We start from the raw sequence: 9,973 nt of genomic DNA, 5'->3' as shown, positions 1-9,973 counted from the left end.
ACAAGGACCAGGCTGGAAAGAAACCTCAAAGGTGCCATGGTAGCAATTATATACAGGGGGTAACCAACAACTGCCTGGTTAGATTTAAGAGGAAGTTAATAGGAGAGAACGCATGCCTGCACTGTAAACCAAGCCGAGAATCTGTGGCTGGAAAGGTCATATCATAGACCTTGGAAAAAACATATTTCTGCCATTTTCTAAAATAATATAGTTTCCAACTGTCTTGTAGCTGTCCTCATACCCAAAGTGCAACTATCCCTGTTATCAAAAAAAGGTTTCTTTTTACCAACAGATAGGCCATTATAGACACTCGAAAGTGGACAAAATGCCGAGAATACATGTGAAGACCTGAGCCCCACTGGATCATCTACAACATAATCCCTACACTTAAAGCTTGTAGGCCATCATGAAGAGGAAGCAGATAGATTTTAAAGGCCAGAGGATCTGACTGCATGTCTTAGTTAGGGTTTTACTACTGTTAACAGACACCATAACCAATGTAAATCTTATAAAGGACAAGATTTAATTGGGGCTGGCTTACAGGTTCAGAGGTTCAGTCCATTGTCATCAAGGTGGGAGCATGGCAGCATCCAGGCAGGCATGGTTCAAGCAGAGCTGAGGGTTCTACATCTTCAACTGAAGGCTGCTATCAGCATACTCACTTCCAGGCAACTATAATGATGGTATTAAAGCCTATACCCACAATGACACACCTACTCCAACAAGGCCATAACTTCTGATCATGCCACTCTCTGACTCAAACATATACAAGTTATCATACTGCAGAAAGATGAAAGCTCCTGGATATGACAGGGAAGCTGTCAGTCATGAACTCTCAACATGTTTGCTAGCACATAACCTGCACATAAACAGTCAACATTCCAACATAGATGGGGAAAAGTTCACAAGGCCCCACTTCTAGATAAAGAGCTTCAAGCAGCCATTTGCTGCTAAGAGAGAAAGAACCACTTTTTTTCAGGGGCAAGCCCCATAATAGGTTATTCAAACCTAAGCAAACATACTTAAACACTTAAACATCTGAACAACATTAATTGGACTTCATAAGATGTATATGTGTACAAATATATACATATAATTGTAACAATAGTAATTATAGAAGAAGCCATAAATTCAAGAGAGAGTTGATGGGGAGAAAGGGGTTCAAATTGATGCAAATACAGTGTACTTATTCATAGAATACTGAAAATTGAAAAAATTAAAGGATAAACACAAATAAATTGCCTTATATTAAAATAATCATTTGCACTCATCCCTAGTATCTGAAAATCAGGAAAAGAGTTCTAAACACAAGGAGATGGGATTTTAGAGACAAGTGCCTACAGGTCTTATATTTCCTAGTGTCAAATTCTGGCTGTTGATGCTATAAGAAAGCTCTCATGTACCAGTGAAGTTGATAACAAATCAATACCAATTCCTGTAGAAACATCTTAATCTCAGTTGTTGGAAAAATGAAATGCACACCAAACTCTTCACAAGACTCATGAGCCAAGCTTCTAAATGCCTTTAGTATTTAACTCTCCACTTAGTGAAACTGGAACTAGTCAGGATCTCCTAGAAAAATAGAAACAAAAAAATGTATACACATTATACAAGGGATTTTGGGGGGGGGCTTGATTACACAGCATTGGTTGATGAGTACAACGATGACAGACACAATTGCAGAAAGTGGCTTCCCATCCAGACCTGCTGCCTACCTAGACTTCTCACCACCAAGACCTATAGCCCAATGGAAGTTGCTGCTTGCATTGAGATCAGATCTTTCCTCACCAATTGCTGTCCTACATGTCAGTCTTCTCTGGAACATCCCCAAAGACACATTGAGGTGTCTCTGACACCTGTTAATGCAAAAATGTTGACCACCAAGACCAACCATTATACATGGCTTTTCATCTGACTCCTAGGAAAGTGTACTAGTCTGATCTCCAAGCACAGCATATATATATCCAGTGGGCTTCTCAAAGCTACTCCATCCAAATCTGAGTTCCCTCTCATCTCTTGAAGCTATTGCCACTGTCTCTCACGTACCACATCTACTTTAACCCACTTAACTCAGTCCTACCCTAGGGCCTTGGTCTTTTCTCTTGTTTCTCCCTCTGCTTTGAATACTGAGTTACCTCAGACACTTCCCTTTGGTTTTGAGGAACTTGAATATCTCAATAAGAGTTTCTCATGATCTTCAACTTCTCTCAGTGCAGATTAGGAGGAAGAAGAGTAGTTTCAATGCACACGGGCATAGGCTGAAAAGCTGCATGACATTCTATATATTAGACATATGCTGAACAATCTGGACTCTGAACAATCTCTCCTTGCTAGAGAAGTGGAAGAAGCAGAAGTTGGGCATAGCACACTGGCTGAAATGTCTGGACTGAAAGTAGCATGTGTCATTACTTATACATTTCATTGGCATAATCTAGTTAGCCTCACCTAGTTGAAAAGAGGTGAGATGTATGATACAGTTCAAGCCAATCAAGAAAAAGAGAGGCAGTCGTGGATGGGTCCTAGACCATTAGCTACCACCAGTTGTTTCCTTGGAAACTGCTTGCCATGTGGGGAAATTAAATACCTGCTACACTTTCTTGCTCTGGAGTTAATATTAAACTGATGATATTATCTTTTTCCATTCATCTCTTCAATGTTTCTAAGAGATAGGATTCTATCACATGGCTCAGGCTGGCCCCAAATTCCTCAGTCTAAATCACTCTTCTGCTTTAGTCTTCCAAGCATCCGAGCCTTTAAGCATGTGCCATTATACATGGCTAACAGATACTTTTTGAGTCCTTCCTTTTATGTGGCAGAAACTGAGTGAGGTTGTGGATACTGCAGTCTTCCACGCACTTATCTGTAGATTTCTCTGAAATAAACTAGAGTCTGAAAATATTAAATAGAAAGTTCTAGAATAAATGGTTTGCAAATCTTCACTGTGATAACAATTTACTGATTCCTTTTTACCTCAGTAGGTACATGGTCACTCTTTTGCCTACAAAATCATGCTGCAAATGCTACCTACTAACTAGCCAAAAGCCATCACATCGACAGTTGTGGTAACACAGCAATCTCTGCTCAAGTAAGACTTTAGTTAATGATACTCCCAAAGTTCAAGAATAGTGATGTTGGTGACTTCATGATAGTGGTTATAACTATTCTATTTGATGATTAGTTACTTTTTTTAATCCCTTAAAATTGTGCCTAAGTTATAAGTCAAACCTAATAAGGTTTATTATATGTGTGTTTATAAGAGAAATAGAGTCTACATAGAGTTTGGTGCTTTATATGGTTTCAGGTAACCATTGGCTGTCTAGAAACATTCATTCTACAGGTCAGGGAAAACAACTGTATAGATTACAGAGGTGTTGCTTGTATAGCACTCCATAGTCTGGTGGGAGAGGCATGTGACTACATCTGACACCCACAGTGTCCCTACACACTCAGTGTTATGCTGTACATCTTGCACCAGACAAATATGGAGTATGCACAGGACATTCATCTTTTCCTAAGATTGTGCTATCCTGAAAAACCATTGCTAATTGAAGGTCCCCTGGAAGTTCTTACTGCTCTCTCAGAAACTTATTTATCCAAAGTAGACTCAGATAACTTTAAAAACTTAATGGTCTTTAATTCACAAATAGCAACAAATAGATAGGCAATCCTGGAGATGGAAAACCTAGGAAAGAGAACAGGAACTACAGACACAACCATCACAAACAGAATACAAGAGATAGAAGAGAGAATCTCAGGCATAAAAGATATAGGAGAAAGTGATACATCAGTAAAAAAATAAAATAAAAATGTTAAAGCTAAAAAATTTCTATCACAAAACATCCAGGAAATTTTGGGCACTATAAAAAGACCAAACCTAGAAATAATAGGAAGAGAAGCAAAAGAAGACTCCCAAATCAAAGGTCTGGAAAATATCTTCATCAAATCTATAGAAGAAATTTTCCCTAATCTAAATGTACAAGAAGCTTACATAGTACCAAATAGAGTGGACCCAAAAAGAAAATTCTCCCACCACATACTAATCCAAACACTAAATACACAGAACAAAGAAAGAAACATTACTAAAGCTTAAATCACACATTGAAACCCACACGTTAAGTAAGTGGAAGACTTCATAATACAATCCTCTCCAACTGACTGGTCATCAAAATAAAAACTGAACAGAGAAAAAAATGAAACTTACAGATCTTATGAATCAAATGGACCTAACAGATATCTACAGAATATTTCACCCAAACACAAAAGAATATACTTTCTTCTCAGAACCTCATGGAACTTTCTCCAAAATTGACCATATAATCAGTCACAAAGTAAGCCGCAACAGATACAAGAGAACTGAAATGACTTGTACCTTATCAGACCACCATGGATTAAAGTGGGACTTCAAAAACAACAGAGGTGGTAGGGAGATTGAGAGAGGGGAGGGAGTAACACCTAGTGGGAGCTCCCCCTTCTCAGAGAAGGGCAGGGAAATGTGGGGAGGAGATGTGAGAGGGGACTGGGAGGAAAGAGTGGCTGATATTAGGATTTGAAGAAATAAATAGAAAAAAGTTAAAGGAGGTAAATTTCTCTAACAGTGTGAATTCTGACAGGTCTAAGATGCTTCTGTGGATGACCACACACAGGAGTACATAGGCAGCACAAATATGACTTGATGGTTTAAAATAAATATTGGAGATAAAAATTTGATGGACTTGAATGTGGGGTTAGATCTGAAAAGAGACGGATAATGTGATCAAAATACGATCTATGAAATTCACATGGAAAATAAAAATATTTCAAAAGTAAAAAAAAATAAAACAAAAAACCTGGGTTCACTTTTACCTTAACAATATAGAATAAAGATAAGTTATTATTATTTTACTCTGAAATATAAACTCCTGGAGGGCTGGGTGGATATGCAAGAACAGGATGAGGTCAGAATCCATGCAATGATCCCTTTTCAATTTTTCCTTTGGGTAACAGCCAGTCTAGGATGTTAACACATTAATAAATAGATTATTTATTATAATAAGTATAATAAATATTTCCCAAAGAAAAGTAAAATTTCAACACACATAACTCATACATGTATGCGTGCACATACACCTGTACAACAAGCTCATGCCATTTATGTATTTGTTTGGCTCTTACTCTATACCAAACAAATCTGATCAAGTTATTAACTGATTCTACTAAACATAAATATCTTCCATTCTCTGGGGTTTGAATGCATCCATCATCCTGGGATTACAATAAACGACACTTGGACTGCCATTCTCGTTTCCTAAGTAAATGGCAGACATTATTAGTTGATCACTAGACTATTTTCTCCCAAGTGTAAATCAGACCTCACAATCTTTTTTATAGTACCAAGCAGCCACTAGGAATTAATAGAATTAGATACTTCGAGACCATTTCACATTCCTATGTTAAACTGAAACTTCATTAAATAATTTAATACCATTTTGTCTTTTAATAACCCATAACCCTTCTCATAAGAGAAGACCAGTAAATATTTAGTGAATTAAAGAAACTGCATTCTAAACATAAAGCTTTTATAATGAAAGAAAGATCATGAATCAAGGTAAACTTTGATTCTATTTAAAAACATAGAAATGGAAGCTTCACGTGTACTTTTAACTGACTAGGTGCTCATCAAGCATGAATAATGAACCCAAATGATTAAATTAATAATTCATAAAATAATTTTCAATCCATAACTAGTGGCATATTATGCATTAAGTTCAAGGCTATAAGATTCAAGGACACAAAGAAGCAGGGGACCCAGGCCCTTATCTCTAATATCTACTTGAGACATTTCCTACTAAAACACAGAGTAAGAAGTATCATGCTGGTATTTGTGATGACAGAAAATTCAGATGTTTGAAGGGAAGAGGGCAAGATTTCTTTGAGGCTAAAAGGGAATTCAGTAGATGAGCCAGTTCTTCTAAGGATCTATTATTACCCCTCCATATCCTGACAGTAAACTCTGTCTTTGTGTCTATCTATCAGATTATCTGGAGAACAAAGTGGTCTATAACCCACGTGCACTCAGATAGAGGGCAATGGCTTTAGAATCCATGAACAGCTAGGAAGATATGATATGCTTCCATTCTTCTGGTGACTCCTGACCCAGACTGTCCATGTCCTTAAGATCAATACATAGTAACAGAAAAGGAGTGAACTTATAAACCCTCTTGGCAAAAATACTAAAAAGGTGGTGTATTGGTTGGACTCTTTCCCTCATGTAGGCATCTTTTAACCTACACCTACCTGCCTTATGAATCGTATCAGGGAGGATGAATTTAAAATTTAAAAAAAGAACTTGGCTTTAATGGACTCTAGTGCTATCTTTCCTGAATCTAGCATCTCACACATATTTCACAATGACCTCTTACCCACGTCTGTAATGACTTGCTTCTTAGTCTAAAATCTTTCCATCTGTCTCACATGTAAAATGTAACGTCCCAAGAGTAAACACAGTGATGACAAATGCAATGCCGAACTTGTCAAGCCAAGTAAGATGTTCAGACTACCTTCAACATTCAAATTTGTGACAAGATTTCCTGATTGGCTATGAAGGGGGTTGGGGGCATAAAATCAATCACACTTTACATCACAAATGACTACAACAAACAATGTGTAGATAGAAATCTTAATTAAGCAATGAACTACTAATTATCCTTTTAGATTTTTCATTAAAAAAAAAAACACTCTCTCTTCATTTTGTATCCAAAGTCATACTGTAGATGATGTGTCTCTGAATTCAAGGCTGGACAAAGTGATATCAAAGATAGCTCTTCAGTTTACACAGTTTATGGAAATGCATACTGCCTGGTGACGTCTCTATTATTCATGTCCTATATCTTTTGGAAAATTGTAGATTTTTGCATACAGACCAAATCCAAATCAAGTTTGTGATTAAAACAAAACCCTTCCATTTCAGACCTCAGAATGCAGTGAGAGAAGATATTGTCACCAAAACGCTTTCTAAAATGGTCCTTCTAAAACAATGCTAATTGTTTTCCTACAAAGGAAAACTGTTTTCATCTCAAGACTTGGTCCCACATTGCTAAAGCCTATTGGTTACATTTGAGAGCAAACTCAACTGCATGCATCTTTCACATTTAAATTTTTTTTAACACGGTGCATATACATTGTGTGTTTCCCTGTCAAACTAATAAAGTTTATGCATGAGAAACTTGGAGAAGTAAGGTATGATGATTAACCTTGGCTGTAGGCTTGACCAGAGTTTAATCACTTACAGGATAGGTTACTGCACGTCTGTGGGAGTGGCTCCAGATGAAGACAGACTCACTCTGAATTTGAGTAGCATCATTCTATGGCCTGGGGGCCCAGGCTGAACAGAAAGAAGAGGTCCAAGAAAAGTCAAGTCCAACTTTCTGTGCTTTAAAGAATTCAAAGGAAAACCATTTCCCTGACAATGATAGACCCTAGAGGCAGTAGAGGAGGGACAGTAGTTATGGTTCCATGAGATGATGAGATATGCCTTTATTTAAACATAAAATTTGTGAGCAGTTGGAAAGATTAGCAAAATAACACAAGTAAAGAATTACTACAAGGGAGATTAAAAATTAGATTGCCCAGTCTCCTGATTCTAAGGTTATAAAAAACTTTCACAAAAATGAATGCACTTAAAATTATGGGAAGCATAAGGCATCAGTGTTAAGGGAAGTATAAAATCCTAACGAGATGGAGAATGATGTTAGCTGGGGTCAATAACAATAACCTGCTATGAGGAAATGACATCTTCAAACAACCTTAAGTATATGCCGTAATTTGATTGAGAGCATTTGGTTAAAAGGCAGGCAAGGATGAAGAAGCTATATTCAGAGAAGGTTAATTACTCCTTACTCAGTGGAAGTTGGTAAATAAAAATCAAAGTCCAGGCACAGTGTCTCAAGACAAGTGAGAGCCTACTTCTCAGCAAACAGACTTAAAGACTCATTCTTCTGGGAGTTAGCTTATCATCCCCAGGTATTCTTCCTTACATACATATTGTTAAGGGTACAAAAAGTGACTTTTTTCCATCATAAAGTCTATCCCAAGTTCTCTGATAGTACAGATTTTAGGGGGTTCTGCTCATGGAAAACCCCTGGTAGGTCTCTAGGCTAATTCTGAGGGGCTGCATGCTGGTGCTGTTCTGCTCTACACAGACCAAGTAGAGCAGGCTACTATTTCCATGGTGTGGATACAGAAAATGTTCTCTGAGCGTACTCAGTCACCAAACTCACTTTTAATACTAATTTTCTATCAAACAGCATGTCAAAGAATCAAACTTCAAATAGCTAAAACAAAAAGGCGTGTTTGTGGTGTGGCTTATGCAGTCAGTGGAGGAAGCTGGGCATCTCTGGTGTTCCCTGTCCTGTCTGTGCTGCTCTCTACAAGATAACCACAATTTCAGATGACAGTGGCACTTTAGCCAAAAAGTCACATAGGGAGAACAACTTCCACTCAAGACTTCTCAGGGAAGAGCTCAGGGATTGTCTCTGAACCCATCACTATGACTGAGAAACCAAGAACACATGAAGGGGGAATAGTCTCATTTGTACCACATGGCCAGAGTTGCACGGACAACAGTTTTCTCCTAAAAAGATCGAGCATGAAGGGGAAGACAAATTGTGGCTTTTGGAGACCAGTTGAGGAGGTCATTATAATCTGCCATCTCTTAGAACAAAGGTACAGGGGGTACTAAGAATAGACTTTTGAGAAATAGGAGGAAAGTGTACAAAGCGATACAAGTGCTGTAGTTTCCATCTATAACATCCCCCTAAGGCTTATGTGTTTGGTCTCCTACTGGAGGTTCTTCTGAAATGTGGTAGAAGACTTGTCCTCACTGGAAGCAGTGGGTTTGTCAGGGCCTGCTTTCGAAATCTCGTTTAGTTCCTCAGCTCTTTACGTCTCTAGCTCTTTGCTTCCTGGCCACTATGAGGTAAAAAGTTTTATTCTACAACATACTTCTCCTGTGATGTTCAGAATCTCCAAACACTCAAATGCATCGTGGTCAACTGTAATGTACTAAATTCTGTAAATCTAGGATCCATAAAAAAAAATTGTATTATTTGCCTCAGCTAAGCTTTTGTCAGACCAATAGAAAGCTAACATACATAGAGGTGGTAAGAGGACCTGCTGCGGGTAGCTTCAGCTTCTTCCTGGGCCTGCTCCTCTCAGTGGCTTTCCAGCCCACCACCAAGAGGAAGTGAGACAATCGCGTGGCCTACATGAATCCAATAGTTATGGCTCAGTCAAAGGGTCTAATTTAGTCTTCAGGACCAACAATCCAGGCTGATCTGAATCGACCAAGGCCCGCCTGGGAGGAAGTAAAGGAGCAGCTGGAAAAGAAAATGAAGGGCCCCAAGGCTTTGACTGAGCTTGAAGAAAAAATGAATGAGAATTGGAAGAAAGAACTAGAAAAACATAGAAAAGATTATTAAGTGGAAATGAGAGCTCATCCAAAAAAAGACAGAAAAACAAAAATGAAAAGAAGAAATCTGGTAGGTATTCATCTTCTTCTTCATCGAGCTCTGATTCTTCCTGCAGTTCTTCAGATTCTAAAGATGAGGATAAAAAAACAAACAAACAAAAAGAAGGAAGAAAAAGAAGAGCCGTTGCCATAAGTCTCCTGAGACCTCGGTGTTGGATTCAGACTCAGACAGCAAGGATGGTTCAAAAAAGAAAAAGAAGTCAAAGGATGTAACTGAAAGAGAAAAGGACACTAAAGGACTCAACAAAAAGAGAAAAATGTATGAAGATAAAGCGTTATCATCTGAGTCGCTGTCAGAATCAAGCTGTGGAGAAGTACAAGCAAAAGAAAAAGAAGAAGAAAAGCAGCGAAGAGTGAGAGAACAACAGACAAAACCAAAAAGAAGCACAAGAAGGAAGCATAAGAAGCACAGCAAAAAGAAGAAAAAGAAGGCTGCCAGTTCAGGCTCAGACTCACCATAGTGTCCAG

At 38.2% G+C, this 9,973-nt stretch overlaps 1 pseudogene; it reads left to right on the top strand.

Annotated features, from left to right (window-relative positions):
• The first annotated feature begins 9,230 nt into the window (after positions 1-9,230).
• LOC114630981 lies at positions 9,231-9,966 on the top strand (annotated as a pseudogene).
• Positions 9,967-9,973: the final 7 nt, after the last annotated feature.

Source organism: Grammomys surdaster, unplaced genomic scaffold (assembly GCF_004785775.1).
Source record: "Grammomys surdaster isolate TR1022 unplaced genomic scaffold, NIH_TR_1.0 67, whole genome shotgun sequence".
NCBI classification, from domain to species: Eukaryota; Metazoa; Chordata; class Mammalia; order Rodentia; family Muridae; genus Grammomys; species Grammomys surdaster.
This window is presented reverse-complemented; position numbering and strand designations above follow the sequence as displayed.